This window comes from Mus musculus, chromosome 16 (genome assembly GCF_000001635.26).
Source record: "Mus musculus strain C57BL/6J chromosome 16, GRCm38.p6 C57BL/6J".
Classification (NCBI taxonomy): domain Eukaryota; kingdom Metazoa; phylum Chordata; class Mammalia; order Rodentia; family Muridae; genus Mus; species Mus musculus.
In genome coordinates, this window is record NC_000082.6 from 50,512,010 (window position 1) to 50,526,411 (window position 14,402).

At 42.5% G+C, this 14,402-nt stretch overlaps 2 long non-coding RNA genes across 3 annotated transcripts in view; one reads left to right on the plus strand and one right to left on the minus strand.

Moving 5' to 3' along the window:
• Positions 1–802: 802 nt before the first annotated feature.
• Gm41459 lies at positions 803–8,090 on the minus strand. Of its 2 annotated transcripts, XR_876099.2 has the most exons (4): positions 7,603–8,090; positions 4,757–6,278; positions 4,111–4,217; positions 803–3,897 (listed from the first exon to the last, which is right to left on the minus strand). It is a non-coding gene; the product is annotated as a predicted gene, 41459 (long non-coding RNA). The 2 variants fall into 2 exon arrangements; XR_876098.2 differs by having other exon boundaries at positions 803–4,217.
• Positions 8,091–14,235: 6,145 nt separating this feature from the next.
• The window catches only part of G730013B05Rik (RIKEN cDNA G730013B05 gene), a 33,215-nt gene continuing 33,048 nt past the window's right edge, over positions 14,236–14,402 (plus strand). The window contains exon 1 of the long non-coding RNA NR_040380.1: positions 14,236–14,373. This is a non-coding gene — a long non-coding RNA (RIKEN cDNA G730013B05 gene). The remainder of the gene's footprint in view (positions 14,374–14,402) is intronic.

Genomic DNA, 14,402 nt, shown 5'->3' on the forward strand with positions numbered 1-14,402 from the left:
GGTGACTGGATAACTGTTAGGGATTTATACTGTTACAGGTCAAAGTATCTCAACCGCTTCCATGTGATGCACATGATATTTCTAAAGTGAGTTTAGAATTATATTATAAACAGGAAATAGTTGGTTTCTGTGATGCAGGGCTTCTCAAGTGCCTTCCTTGTGTTAATTAGCTTTCTCTCATTGCTGTGACCGAAGCCCTGGCAGCAGCCACAAGGAAGGAGAGGTTGAATTTGGGATTAAGTTACAGAGAGTACAGTCCACCCTCGTGGGAAGGGTGTGATCACTGGGTTGGCTCATCCACACGGTGGGAGCTAGCAGTCTGTCATGTTCTAGCATCAGTAGGAGCCTAGGTCAGCTCCAGAAGGATTTATCACCTTCAAGACTCCCACCCAGGGACTCCTGCTTCCATCTGGGCCTGACCTCCTCACTCCTAAAATGTTTGAAAACCTTTCCAGTTATTGCTAACAGCTGGGATCAAGTGTTCAAACACACAAGTCCATGGGGAAACACTTCCTATTCAGAGTATAACACACACACACACACACACACACACACACACACACACACACACACACACACACACAAAGAGGTATGGCTCCCTAAGATGGCTAGAGGATGCATTCATCTGTTGTTGCCTGTGGGGAATTGGGTTCAGGATCCATATAGACACCAAACTCCACAGGTACTCAATTCCCTCATTAGAATGTAGTAACTGCATAGAATCTGTGAGCAATCACACACACACACACACACACACACACACACACACACGAACACACACGTATTTTAAATAGTCTCTACCTTCACATGAAAAGTTTTATTGAATTGAATCACTTAGGGAATAGTGGCAAGAAAAAAAATGTACACATTGATTACAAAAGTTAAAGAAACATTTTCCATTTGTAGTTGGTGGAATTTGTGGATATAAAATTCATGGGTAAGAGAGAAGACTATATAAGTTCCCACCAAACTTTGTGGGCTGCAGGACACTTTGTTAGTGAGCCTTCTTATTTATTTGTTGCTAAATTAAAAAAAAAGTCACTGAAAATGTATGGACTTAAAACAACAAACCTTTCTCTTTCTACCCAGTTTCTGAGCACTAAGAATCTGGGAGTGCTTTAGCACTGGGGCTCTGGATCAGAGTCTCTCCTCCGAAAGTCAAAGACTTGACTGGGCCGAGAAACAGTGATTCCATGCAAAGACTCTTTTAAGACTGCAAGCAGGAGACATGGGGTCCTCAGGATGTATGGCTCTCAATGGGACAGCCCAAGTGTCCCCATGACATGCCAACGTCACCTACCAGAACAAACTGGAGGAGGTCATGGCATTCAGCACTGCAGTCAGAGACTACTCCCATCAACGAGCCACTAGATCTACCCCAAACCAAAGAGAAAATTAGGTTACATATCTCCCCCCAACACACACCTTTTTAAGTCTTTAATGTTAGAAGAGAATAGTTACAACAGACACCAAACAACTTATATACAGATTTTTAAAACATCATGAAGACCATGCTGGGATCGAGAGTTCTTCGTAAGGCATTTTAGAAATATTTGTTTTAATTTTGAAAGAGGCCAGAGATGGAAATAGGAAGGATTGGGTCTCGCATCACACTCCTTCACTAATTATGTCAACGTGAGTCTTAAACTTCCAAGCCTGATTTTTTTTTTTAATGTAAGTAGGTGCAAGATGATAATGCTGTCTAACTTTGCAATACCTTTAGGTTGTTGTGAAGATAAGTGAACCAATGCATATAAAATTCGTTAGCTGGTCTAATTCCCACACAGAAATTACTTCCTAAAATCATTGGCCAACATATGACTTGTCAAGTAAGTGAACACTACGAATTTCACTTTTCATATTAAAAGAGTTCCTATCTTCCGGGAGAATTCCATATGCATAGATGTGCTTAAAAATGCCTTTGATGAGTCTTATAATAACTCTGTAGAAACTTTAAACTGACATTTGTCTTCTTATGCAACCGCTTCTTTTAGATATGTAGAACTCTGTCTTTGCTGGGTGCTTGGCTGCTTGATAAATGGCTAGTTTTTCTGGCTTTCTTTCTTTCTTTTTTCTTTTTCTTTTTCTTTTTTTTTTAGTGGTGCTGTTGTGGGAACGGATTCCAAGGGCTGTACGGGCTAGGCAAACAGTCTACCATTGAGCAGCAATGCAACTTCTCCGTTGTTTTTAAAAGACCTTTATGGGCTTCCATAATTTCTTTAGCTATAAGGAGGTTGTTGTTCTCCTGTGTCCCATCACAGCACCAAAGCTGTCTCAGGAGAGCGTTTCAGAAAATGTTTTAAGCAATGGCAGTCTTATCAGAATAAATATAGAGTCTCCCATGGTGAACACACGGCAGGCCCAAGCAGGTTGGGATACACGAGCCTTGTTGGAATAAGTTTGCCGAAGGTCAGTCTCCTTGGTCTATACTCATATCTCATTATAAAATGGAACACACCTGCCAGACATACCTGCCAGCCAACTGTAACTTTTAAATACAGGCAGGTGGCTTAAAATTTTTATAAACATCATCTTGTTAATCTTCACGATACTATGAAGCAAGTCCAAGTATCATCACTCTTAAGGAGAATGTGAGAAACCTTGGTTCTATTCTGAATCTCAATCTTTTAAAATTGCTTTTTGAGGAGACATGGTTTCTCTGGATAGCCCTGGATGTCGTGGAACTCATTAAGTCTATAGACCAGGCTGGTGTGGAACTCAGAGGTCTGCCTGACTCTGTCTCCTGAGTGAAGGGATTAAAGGTGTGAACCACCATGAATTTTTTTGTTTTGTTTGGTTCTGGATCTGTATTTTGGGGAGTCAGAGATTTGTTTTTGATTTTGTCTTTGTTCTGTAGCTCTGATTATCCTGGAGCTCACCCTGTAGACCAGGCTGGCCTGGACCGCAGAGATCTGCCTGCCTCTGCCTTTCTAGTGCTTAGACTAAAGGCCACCACGCCCAACTCTGAATCTTTATTTTTTTTTAACACTTTGTTCTTTGTACCTATTACTTGAATATTAAATATGCTTCAGTCCTCCTACATACAAAGCTACATATTTATATTTTATGGGTAAATCAGAACCAACATTCTTAGCCTAACAAAGATCTCTTGGTCAGTGCTTTAATTAGGGCATCAAGTTTATACTCTGTGTCAGCCGTAATTGTTTATTGCTTAGCTGAACTGTCCTTAATTTATTACAGTCATTAGTGTCTGCTGGTGGGACAGAGTGTGTTAAGATTTACAGCACTGTGTGGTCAGAAGCTTCCTATCCCAGATCTGAGACTTGGCCCTCTTGATCTCTTCACCTTACCCGTAACATTGGACTGCGCCTTCCTTAACAAACGCTCTCCTTCTCTGTTTCATGCTTCAGCTTTCGAAGCACTAAAACAAAGCGTGGGGCTAAGCGATCGCTAAATTACCTCCTATACCTGAAACTTTGAGTTAATGATTCTTTGGTTTAGTGACTGAGTAAAGGCCAAAGTGATCAAAATAAGTACCTCAAATGGAATCATTGGAAAACAATTATAGCGACTGGCACATTTTTTTAAATAATCATCTAAAAGCAGTTTAAGATTCAATAGGTTTACATTAATTAGTATACAGAATTGCTATAGCAAAAATTTGGTTGAAATTTATAGAGCATGCTTGCAGGAAAAGTGAAAGTTCCCTGGATGCAGTAGAGTTAGTTTGGGAGCAGGGGACATAGAGAAGGGTGAGGAAGGACAGAGAGGGCAGAGCCTTGTTTTTAAGGTTCAGTAACAGATATTTGAGGTGGTCAGTTGGAGGTGACCTGCAACCTGGGCATCCTTGAGAGTGTAGTCTATTGACTGTTCTTAAATGTGGGGAGGCAGATCTAAGTTCTGTTGGTCTCAAAGCTTCTTCAATTATGAAGCCCACTGGAAGAAACAGTTGTGCAAAACATTTGGTACAAAAACATCTTTTTTGTTTTTTGTTTTTCTAGAATTATTCAGTTAGAAGTCAGTGTATATTTCTGGGTACACATAACTTCTTCAGTTGCATCCAGTTCTGCAAAGGTGCTGTGGGGGAGCTAGGGGGGAGGTCTTAATCTTCACATTTATGACTTTTATAAAGATGATAGCCACACAAACCTGTTGTTCACTGGTACCCAGAGCCACTAGATGATGTCTGGAAAGACGAGGGACCCAGACCCTAAACTCTTATCAGTTTCACATTACTTCCACCATTGTAAACATGTCTACAATATGAGAGAGAGAGAGAGAGTTAGTTCAAGTGGAAGTGGAAGCTATGTTAAGAAAAAAAAAAGAAATCCATTAAAAATGAAATAAATCTACATAAACCATTATAATTAAAAAAAACTCCAGAATATCTGAAAAAAGAAAAAACAAAACAAAATAAAACAAACAAACAAACAAACAAACAAACCCAAGGTCTGGGCATATGCTTAACATGATGACTCCATTTATATGGAAATGAAATAGGCCAACATTGAAGCTCTCTGTGTGTGTGTACATGCATAGATGTATATAAAATTCTTACCAGTGACCACCTTTCAAGGGTATACGATCTGTAGAGTGCCATTTGATTTGTGCACAGCAAATAAAATATTCACATGCTCCTCGTAGGGCATCCTTATGAATAGTAACTGCACGTCTCCCCATGTCTCCCAGTTACGTTGATTTCGAGCATCCCATTCTCACACCATCACTTGCTATCTAAGTCAGGGCTGCACTTTAACTCCTGCTATTTTTGACCATCCAAGCACTATATACAAACCTCCCGTCATCTCAGTGTCCCGTCATCTCCTGGCTTCTATCTTTACTCAGTGTGGCTTGCCCTGGTCGTTTGGCACACAGCCTCACTGTCCTGTAGCTTTTGTGCATCACACCGACTCCTCAGATTCCATCAGTGCTCGAATCCAGCTCTTCTGCTCGGCTCTTAGAGTGCCCCTGAGTGCAGCTGGAGAGGCAGCTTTCCCGGTGCTCTCTCAGTGCTTCCGGATGTGGAACCCTCCCTAGCCATTCACTCTTCCACCTTTCTGGGTGGCTGTTTCACACAGTCTTCTCTCTTCCAGCCTCCTACATAACCTTTCTTAGTTAACGACTGAGTTTCCTACTTTACTGAGAAAATAAAAACAAGTAGTAGAAACCATGCCGTTTTACACCCCACCACAGCTCCCATTCCCGAGCCTGCTTACTCACTTATCCACGTTCCATCTCCTGCCCTTCCTCCTGACCTTGAACAAGCAGTCAGACCCTCTATTTAGGATGGCTCACAGCTTCCACACTAACCTCTCCCTTTCCCTGCCTGTGGGACAGGCAAGGGTGTCCATGATATGTTTTGAGATCTCTGGGAAAGTAGAATAAATAGATGAAATATGCATATGTATTAAAGTGTTTTACCATACCGTGTTAACATTTATTTCTACTCATCACAGTGAAAAAATTCGTTTGGAGCATTTTTAATTAATGGAGGAGAAGCAGGGTCCAGATCTCAGCGCAGCCCATTATCCCTAAGGTTAACTTCACTACCTTTCTTTCCATTGGTCATCCTCACTCAGTAAAAAGACTGTATTTTTCCCCGATCTAACCTAACCCTGTTTAAACTTGCCTTTTCTTCCGACCACTCACTCCCCATCACTTTCCTGCCTTAAACTACAGCAAAATGACTTAAGATATTTGCATATATTTACAGTCATCAACCTCTCTTCCCACTCCCACCCTCCATCCCTTGTCTCACTTTTGGGTTTCAGCCCCAGTTGCTGCTGTCCTGAAACCGCTCAACATCTTCCCGGCGGGCTTCTGTGACAGCTGCTCCTGTGGCCAGTGTTCATTCTCACTCTGAACAAGGCTTTGAATGCTCCACCAGTCCTTCCATGGTGGTTGCTTGCTTCCCTTGGAGCCCATGCTAATTATATCAAGACCTAGAAGTCAACTTAGACTGCAACAGTTCTTTATCAACAGGGTCTCTCTCTGTAGCCCAAGATGGCTTCTCCTGCCCCCTTCCGCATATGCTGAGATTACAGGTTTGACCCAGCACATTCAGCTCTGGATAATTACCCTTGACTGACAACTTGATAGTGCCTAGCAGATTGGTAGAGTCGTGTGTGTGTGTGTGTGTGTCTGAGGATGTTTCCACACTGGGTTAACTAGCAGGGAAGCACATCTTCAGTGTGGGTGGCACCTTCCCACCCTTCTAGAGAGAGAGACTTCTACCTTAGGCATCTCCTCTGCTTCTGGCGACCACAATGTGACTGGATCCCCTCTCAACTCGTTCCCACCACAGTAGACTCAGACTCCTGAAACTCAAAGCAAAAACAAAACAAAACAAAACAAAAAAAATCAATCTCTCTGGTTTTCAAGACAGGGTCTCTTTGTGTAGCCCTTAGTTTCCTGAAACTCCATGTGTAGACCAGGCTGGACTCGAACTCAGAGAGCTAGCTGCCTGCCTCAGCCTCCCGAGTGCTAGGAATAAAGGCGTGTGCCATCACCACCCAGCTCATTTATTACTTTCTTAGATGTCATATTGGGTACTTTGTCAGTGATGAAAGGTCTCAGATGGACAAACTACAAACTGGACCAAATAGTCCCTGTGCTTCAAGGGTATCACACTAGGACAGGGTCTCATCTGCCTCATTGCCTGCTCCTTTGCGGCAGCCCCACATGCTGACCTGCCCTGTGCTTGGTCCTCAGGTCTCTTCTTGCTCTGATTTTAGGCCCCTTTCCACTTCCCATGTCTTGACATAATTTTCTCCAGCATCGCTTTCCAACTTTAATTGGCACTTACTATTTGTACAGATTTAGGGAGTTCACTTGGTGTTCAATGTATAAGATCAAATCAGATCAATTAGCATTACCATCTCCCCAAACACTCATTATTTCTGTTTGTTGGGATTTGTGGTTGCTTCATCTTGTTCTAAAACACTGTTCTTCCTGATGCCCGTGACTTTTTCCCCTCTATCTTCCTGTGGGGCCAATTTCCAACTGCTGCACTCTGGTGTGCCACGCGGTTCTATGACACATCAAAATGCTCCTCCTCAGACTGTGAGGCGTTGGTCTCCAGCCCCCCCCCCCCCTGTGCCTTTCACAACCTACCACACCCTAGCCTCACTCTGGGACCCCCAGACCTTCCTACGATCTCATTTCTAGAAGGCTAACCCCTCACCCTTCAGAATTGTGTCCCCAAGGACACAATTGACTAGTGAGGACCATTTCTTCACTAGCTGAATGTGCACTTTGATAGCAACTTTACATTCATTTACAGAACTTTAGATGAACCCTCAAATAGACAACTCAAATTCAGACTTTTCCCCCAGAATACTTGACTTGGGTTTCCAATAGCCCATTCTTTATTTTAACTTGATACAACAGGGCGTTTTGAACTTAAAAATGCTGTTTTTTCCCCCTGTGCAAACCATCTTCCCAAACAAGCTCAGATAGCAGCAACGCTGATCTTATGGTTGCTCAGATCCCGAACCTTAGGGACTTCATTTGTCTCTGTTTAAACGGCTCTCATTCTTCCATACGCCACCACCAAGCTATCAGCAAATACTGTTTGCTCTGCTTTCAGAACTCATGGGTCACTTCTCCCCGGACTGCTGCCATATGCACTTCACCTCTCACCTTGATCACTGCAGTGCGTCCTGTCTCTCTGCATCCACCCTGTCCTTTCTCCCTTCTTGTGTAACAGAGAACACAAGAGCGAAGGGGGTAAACCACAGCCGGCGTGGCCACGTCCGCTCATAACTCTTCTTCTATCTCACTTGGAACAAAGGCCAAGCTCTTGCGGTGGCCTCCAGGTGCAAGGCGCCTGCCTTGCTGTCCACCAAGCACCTCTGACCCCATCTCCCGCTGCTCTCCCCCTCCTGCCTCTCTCGGCCACCTGGCCTCCCTGCTCTTTCTGTGTTTATTAGGCACACACTATCCTCCCAAGCTGTCTCTCCTGCTGGATCCCTTCTTGTTCCATGAAGCCCACAGCTGGCTCCTTTCCTCCTTCAGGTCATTGGTTAAAGGTTACCCACTTAGGGAGCCTTCTTTAACAAACCATAAGCTCCACCCCATCTCCTTTCCCTGTGTTATTTCGGTCCACAGCACTTGTAACCACCTGACTCACTGCAGACTCTAGTTCTTAAGCTGCTTGTCGGGTTTATTCACTGCTGTACCATAGGTCCCACAGCAGTGCCTATTGCATAATCACCGTGAAATGGATTTATCATTAGCAAAGAAGGCAATTGTCACCTAGTAATATTTAATTATATATATATATATATATATATATATATATATATATATATATATATATATATGTAGCGTTAATTCATATACTTGGGGGGAAGTCTTCAGAAACAGAATAGCCGATTAATTGCATCCTGAATAAGAATTTGATGGAGAATAAGTAAAACCCAAACATTGCATATTCTTTGGAAGGATTTGTTCCAAACTTTATGACAGTGAGATTTACACACCTGTGGTTAGAGTTTGGAGCCGTAGCCCCGAGAAAAGGGTACACAATGTTCCAAGCTAGTTCCTCATCAAGCATATTTTTTTTTCTTCTAGTCTCTAGCCACACTGCTTTGTTCCACAGAAGACAGGGGCTACAGATCTCTTGCTGGTAAACTCAGTTCTTCCTAATAGCATCGAGGAGGGAATAAGGAAACTGGAAGAGATTGAGTCTTGTGTTCTTCAATGAAGATTGGAAAGGAAAGGAAGGCATGAGTGGGCTGGAGTCCTGGTGAAGGGGTGAGCATTGGCCAGCTCACCAGCCTTTTTCTCCTGCGTGGCTTCTACTGATACACCTCAGAAAGGCCACTAATTGGCACAGCGTTTCACGAAACCTTTTCTTTTGTCATCTGTAATACTCTTGTGTAGACATGTACCAGTCTTTTTTCCTGTCCACTTAAGAACAGTTTAATTTACCAAGTTAATCAGGAAAATACAATCATAAAACTGAAGAGGCATTAGTAATCCCAGTGGGTGTACTCTAGTGTTCTTGAGCATTAGGCCCCGAGGAAGCTCTCCCAGGCCCACACAGACACTCAGATTCTAAACCCCAGCACACCTCTACAATCCTGTAAGCGAACATTACTCATGTCTCAGCTTTTCCCAGAAGCCTCCAGAGAACATCATTCTCATTTGCAGAGATGAAAGCTGTCATCCCTGCCCTCCTCAATGCAGAGGGACCCAGAACCAACTCCAGCCTGTTCCTTTATTTCCCCCAAAGGAGCTCAATTCAGTAATTGCCTCAGAATAATTAGGATTTCATAGTTTTATATTTGTGGGATTTTGTTTGTTTGTTTTTGTTCTTACTGTTTTGTTCTTTATTTTTTGTTTTTGTTTTGTTTTGTTTTTTTGAGTTTGAGTCTCTCTACAGAGCCCTGGCTGTCCTGGAACTTGCTATATAGACAAGACTGGCCTCAAACTCATAGAGATCCATCTGCCCCCGAGTGCTCAGATTAAAGCTGTGAGCTACCATGCCAGGCCTCGACTTTATGTAATTATTTAGCTTCAGTACCAACAAAAATTTAGTTTTGAAAATGCTTTTCCTTTGACCAGGTAGTGGTGGCGCACATCTTTGACCTTAGTGCTTGGGAGTCAGAGGCAAGGAGGTCACTGTGACTTAGAGGCCAGCCTGGTCTACAGAGTGAGTTCTAGGACAGCCAACACTACACAGGAAATTCCTCTCAGAAACCAACCAACCAAAAAACCAAAACAAAACCACCAACCCTTTTTATTTTATACTTCCTCTGTTTACTATAATAGTTGGATAGAAGAGGGTATGTGTTACAAAAGGGAATTATGTTAGTCACTAATCGTCACACATGGAAAGGTAGAAATGAGAAATTAGGCAGACAAGTCCTATTTAAGAGAATTTGTATGGAAGAAATGGGTGTTGTTTTGAGTCTTGAGGCACATCACACTGCTGCCTGATTCATATCTATGTCTATGCATACAGTTTTGCTCTCCCAGTTTTGGGGGGCACTACTTATAAGTTATGAGCTCATGGCACCTCTGTTTAGGGAAAAATGGCTCTGTAATCAGATATGAAGATGCAAGAAAAGAAAATATTTGTTACTCAGTTGTCTTACCTCCCTTGTATATAAACTCACAAATGTTTGAATAAATGGCTATAGGAAGTAACATTTTTAAGGCATATTAGTCATCAGCCCACATAAGTGGGAGAATGTGTGTGAGTTAGAAGAATCTATCATCAATTGTTTTATAATATACCATTATTGATTATAATTTTCAGCATTGGTTGTAATTTATGTCTCTGGATTTGCCCATCCTTTGAGACTGTATCTCTGTAGCCTTGTTCCACGTCTCTTCTCTTCTCTTCTCTTCTTACAAGCTTCCGGGTAATTGTCCGGACTCCACCTCACAGTAGGTGTGCTGTGATTACAAGTTTCTATCACAGTATCATATATGATACAGGGTCTGGAAATCAAACTTGGAGGACTGAACTCAAGCCATCATTGCATGGTTAGCACTTTTACCAGCAGGGGCATCTTCCCACTCTTCGGTGGTTCATGTTGTTGCCGTGTGGTGGTCCAAACTGACCAAAGCTCCGTTCTTGAAAAGAGCAAGTGATCACCTTTTACATTCACAATTCCATAGTTTCCAAAGATCGTTCTTTTTCTTCCCTCCTTTCCTTTCCCCCTTCTCTTCTCTTCTCTTCTCTTCTCTTCTCTTCTCTTCTCTTCTCTTCTCTTCTCTTCTCTTCTCTTCTCTTCGTATGTCTGTCATAAATGCTACTAATGAAGCCAGTAAAGTCAGTTAGTAGAAGTGAATGCATCGTAACGGGAATATGGAGAACAGCAGCAGATCGGGCAAGTACCAGATTGGGCAATCCGGTTTACTGCTGCCCTTCATGCTGTAGGACCTGTGGGGAACTGGCAGCCAGGGGAGGATTGGAACTCCTCTAACTGATCAAGGGCAGTGCAGGACAAGCTGGAGAAATGTGTGAAAAAGTGGTTTCTTGGGGTCTAATTCAGAAAATCCCATTTTTCAGAGTAGAACCAACTTAGATATTTCTTCTATTTCAAAGGATATTTATCTTAACTGAAAAAATGCAAAACCTGCATCAGAGACATGCTCTCACCAGGCCCCAGAGGGATGAAGCAAACGAGGAAGAAGCAACGGTAGGTCATGAAGCTGGCACATGGGCAAACCAGGGTTTGAACCTGATCATCTAGCTCCACGTAGCTCCAAAATACTGCGCTGCCTCTTCTAATTTAAGCTGATGTAAATCTAAGGAGGGTCAGTTTATTTCAATGCCTAAACAACTCAGACAATTGCCTTTTTTTAAATTGTGCTGCAAACTGAAACATTGAAAGTCATTGAACTCATTAAAAAAAGGAACCCAAATGAGTGTAAAAGAATGAGAATTTTATAAATCTTATTTTTGAATATGTAACTTATGAAACATAGCCTTGAGTCAAGAGTTTCTCAAATGCTTCTGTTGGAGAATATAATCTCTCTTCTGAAATCGACTTTGTTAATTTTCACCAGACTTTTCTTAGGCCTGAAGAGTCTCGCTCTCTCACTTCTTCCCTCTTGTGGTATGAAAAGAAGTTGTGTTGTGTAGAAATGCTATTCCTGCCACTTCTCAGGCTCCTCTCTGCACTCCTGACTGTGTGCATCGCACTGTGTGTCTAAACTAGTGTATGTGATATGCACAGTGTTGTTATACTGAAGGCTTAGCAACCACTCCAGAGACAGAGACCTTTTATTCCATGAGACCTGTTTGTGACCGAGAAGCCCTCCAGAGGTGCTCATAAATACTTTATTTATAAATGTAAGTATACGCATATTCTGTGGGAATATCCACGTTCTTTACTTGAGAACTAACCCGACATGGGAAATGCACCGATGCTAAACTACTACTTTGCCTGGTCCTGGCTCACTCTTATGGTCCCTGACGGTGAAGAACCCATTTACCCATTCCTAAACAGCAGTTGAAACTTCTCTGACAATTTTAATTGAAGATGTTGGATAAAACAGAATTCCCCTATCAGTCTGGAAGGCCATTCCTGGCTCAGCCTCACACATAATATAGATGGAAATTTTAAAATTAATTAATTATGTCCAGCTAGTGAAAGAATGCTGTACTGGCTGATTCTAGAATCTTCTTGGCTTCTTCGTGAGTTTTTTCTGTTCCTTGAGAACATTTAAGCTATCCATGGCGAAAGTTTGTGGATGACTTCCTTAAGTAAAATGTCCCAAGTGCACAAGTCACTATAATTTATCAAAAGCATCGGAACGAATGGAGAACAAAGACATGTAGATGGGAATGACTGACAAAGTGAAGGAAGCTGCTAGGGGCTCACCAGACAGAAGCTGGACCAGCAGCGAGCTAGAACTGGAAGTTCCTGGAAGCGTGGATGTTTAAAGTTAGATCAATTTACAACAGCTCAACCTACACTCAAATGTTGTGTCGGTGTGAGGGCAGAGTGCTTGGGGCTAGGATTACAGGGTCTCCTTTTGAAAAACCAGGAAACAGGATGTGTTTATGGTTAGAGAATATTTCTGTCATATTTTCAAGTTATATTCTCAGTTTTGCTTTAATCTCCAGAAAACTTTTCAAGTAGAATGACTATAGTTTAAAGTCTTGGAATAACACAAAAAATATATTGAATACAGTTTCCCTCTGTTTCCAAAACTTGCGTGGGAGCATTTTGCAGTGTGTATAAGTGGATCTGATGCTTTAAACTCACTAAGCACATTATTTAAAGTTGTAAGCAACACTTGATAATGAGTTCAGCTCTTTTCCTAAGTTTTCAGTTACACTAAACAGAGAGCTTATGTTTGAGTTCCCAAAGAACACTAATATAACAGAAAAAAAAAGAAAGAAAGAAAGAGGAGAAAAGAAAGAAAGGGGGCGGAGCGATGGCGACAGCAGTCTCACAGCAGAGCTGTGAAAGGGAACTGTATGATAAACAGCAGCTGTCCCTTCACAAGTGAAAAGGAATTCTCTGAGGGACATAGGTAGGCCTTGGAAAAGAATTCACGCTTAGGTGTTGATGTGTCAGGCGGGCTTTGCTGTAACAGGCACTGCGCAACACCAGGCCGAGGATAAAGTCACACAGGGAACATGGAGTAGGGGCCAGTGTTACATGCAGCCTGTTAAGTGTTTATCGAACTTTCGCGGAGAGTGCTGAGAGGTGTATCCTGAAGATTTTCTTTTTCTTAGTCTGAGGAAGAGTTTTATCTCGGCTGGTTGATGCAGAATCAGCCATGGTTTTGTTTGTTTGTTGTCTGTCGAGGCAGGTTAACTCCGTGTAGTCCTGGCTGTCCTGTAACTCACTTTGTAAATCTGTCCTGTAAACCAGGCTGGCCTCATATTTAGAGATCTGCCTGAGTCTGCCTCCCAAGTGCTGGGCCCAAAGCCGTGAGCAGCCACTGCATGGGTCTGCAAATGGTTTTAATAAAGAAAATGATGTATTAGTTATTGAGAAAGGGCAGCATTCTTCTGGGGTTTGTCCAGACTGTCAACATCTTTATATCCAAGAGAAAGTGAGAAAAAAGAGTGAGGAGAAGTAGGAATGCGGTGAGCAGGCTGTTTAGTGGTCGGCACTCAGTGCTTAGGGCTGAAGAGGGGATACTGCCACTTCAGTTCATTCTTGTTTTTATTTTATGTGTATGAGTGCTTTGCCTGACTGTATGTATGCGTACCCTACGCATGCCCAATACCCACATCGAACAAAAGAGGACGTCAGATCCCTTGGAACCTGAGTTACAGATGGTAGTGAGCCACCATGTGGGTGCTGGGAACCCACCCCACGTTCTCTGCAAGAGCAACAAGTACTTTTAACCATTGAGCCATCTCGCCAGCTTTTTTGTTTGTTTGTTTGTTTTTGTTTTGATGCTGTAACCTAGAACTGTACTGTCTCCGAGATGCCAATTCCCAGTAACAACACGGAGACGTTTCAATAATTATCAATGCTTAAGGCCTTTGCTTACTTAGGCTTGTTCCCAACTAACTCCTATAACTCAAATTAACCCATTTACACCAATCTGCTTTCTGCTGTGTGGCTCATTACCTTTCCTCGGTCCGTATACAACCATACAACCAACTTAACAAGGCTGGTGCAATCCCGGCCTGTGAGTCTTTCCTGGTGTTCCTCTTTCTACCCGGAAGTTCTGCCTATCCTCTCCTGGTTAACTATTGGCAGTTCATTAAACCAATCAGAGAATGCCGTAGGCAGGTGAGGCGGGACAGAAACATATCTTCACACAGCTTACAAAAGGATTCTCGAAATAGAACTCTTTTCCCCCTACCCCCAAAACGAAAGTAGAATAGCTCAGCAAATCACTCCCATTTCTTTCTTATTTTCCCGGCGTCTTAATTATCACCAGCGGGATGGACAGGAAGAAAAGTCTGGAAGACACATTTAGGTGAGCAACACCCATTTAGCCATGTCCAA